Source organism: Halyomorpha halys, unplaced genomic scaffold (assembly GCF_000696795.3).
Source record: "Halyomorpha halys isolate HHAL.00 unplaced genomic scaffold, Hhal_1.1 Scaffold296.1, whole genome shotgun sequence".
Taxonomy (NCBI): Eukaryota; Metazoa; Arthropoda; class Insecta; order Hemiptera; family Pentatomidae; genus Halyomorpha; species Halyomorpha halys.
In genome coordinates, this window is record NW_027116473.1 from 294,337 (window position 1) to 296,369 (window position 2,033).

Below are 2,033 nucleotides of genomic sequence, written 5' to 3' on the forward strand. Positions count from 1 at the left end.
TCTAGGTGAGTGATTTGAAGTTAGTGGCGAAGCAAAGTGCCACACTAAACAGCCAACTGAAGAAAGGAATGAAACACCTCGCAAGCTGCCGCAGAAGAAAGTGTTCAGTCTGCGCTTACACGAGAGCAACTTTCGGAGATTACCCCTCAGCGTATGTTTCATAGAAATAGTTTTTATTATAGTATTATTTTGTTATAAACCATTAAATGTCCTAACTGATAATATGAACTGATGGTTTCAAAACATAGAAAAATTCCCTATGAAGGTATGGCCATTAATGTCTTGTTTACGAGATGTTCACATCTAAAGATTTTCATTATTAAAGATTTTTAAGATTAATAAATTTCCAACTATTTAATTAATGAAACATAAACATTGACATTCATATCAGATGTCACTCAAAGTGATTACCTTTAACATTAAGAAAGGCTTGGCATCTTTCTTCCACAGCAGCAGTGATCAAATGACACTGGATATGTGTTATTATGACAACTAGATTTTTCTGTTTGGGATGACATTAAAAAAATATATATATACGCAAGCCTGGTTAATGGATTTTAATTCTTTACAAAGAAGGATAATTGAAACTTTAAACAATAACAGATTCACAGTGCCGTTTAGGTACTGCTGAACAACATTTAATATGAAATTTAATCTTTTCATTATATTGATAAAGTAATTAGAACACATTTTAATTTATTTATTACAACCAAAATAATTCATAACAATGAAAAATGTTTAGTCATTAATATCTCCTAAACGAAGCTTTAATGGACATACCTTCAAACGGAATTTTTTTCTTTTTTTGAGATTGTTAGTTCACATTTTTAGCTCGCACACTTAATCCTGAAACATCCAGTATGCAGTTAATAGTCTTCCTGATTTAATTACGCTTTCTCAATTAAGATTCTATTTGAATCCAAGAAATTGGTTTATGTTGAATCTTTTTTGTTATATATGTATAATTATTTAAAATTTGCTTACATCCTATTAACATCAAGGGTTGAATTGGATAATTATTTTTTGTGTTGAAAAGTGTTGAATAATTACTCTATTTTATGATTTTCCTTTCCTTATAATTTTTGTTGAGAACTAAAAATAAATAAATGTTAACTTATAACTTTTATTTTTTAGGAGATATTTTTTCCTTAAAAAAATAAAGATCATTTTGATTTTCCATAAATGGTAAAAAATTCTTTGTAACAAAATGTTTCCATGGACTCAAAAGGTTTTAATTTATTCGCTCTTTTTAATAAAATCATCTTTAACATCGATGTAAATCATTGTCCATCATTGCTGGATTCAGTCAACGGAATTACTGTCGAGTTTAGAAACTTATCTTTTATTTTAACTGCTGATGTGAGATGTTCTTTCTCTGGAGTAGGTTGGGTTACATAAATAAATAACTGCTTAAGGTCCAATTGTGAGAGTGACAAATATTGATACAATTTAAGGCATTTGAAGTGGTTCGGACATATATGCCAAATGGATGAAGACTTTGGACCTCGCAAAAATTCTTCGAAGCTAGACCAACTGACAAAAGACCAAGAGGAAAGCAAAGGATGTTGTGGCTGAATAATTTGATTAGACTACGAGAGAAGAGAGGAAAGCTATTGGATTCCATGAGGGCATTGATAAGGGACCGAGACAGATGGAAAGCTTGGATCGAGGCCCCTCCACGCTGAGAGGCAATGAGAGGAAGAAAAAGAGAAAGAGGGAGAGAGAGAGTAATTTGAGCTGATATTGTATAGTTTTAGCATCTATTGGATTCAGTTCTCTTGATACATGGGACAGCTTGATCAAAAATGATAACAATCTTCCAGAGCTGTTCCATCACAAGCTGGGGATGGCTTCTGTCGGTCCAAAGTATATTTGTGTGGACCAATTAAGACTAATTATTGACTGGAAAGTTTTAGTTGGGTAATCATTCTCAAGTAAGCTATGGGACAGCAGATGTTTAGGTAGCTTTGTCATTGATTAATTCTTAACTGATATTTTTAATTTTTCAATAATATTTTTAAAATAATTTTTTT

General features: G+C 31.4%; 1 protein-coding gene across 1 annotated transcript in view; it reads left to right on the top strand.

Annotated features, from left to right (window-relative positions):
- LOC106680856 (uncharacterized) overlaps nt 1-2,033 on the top strand; it is a gene marked incomplete at its 5' end in the record, with an annotated part of 20,515 nt that overhangs the window by 10,032 nt on the left and 8,450 nt on the right.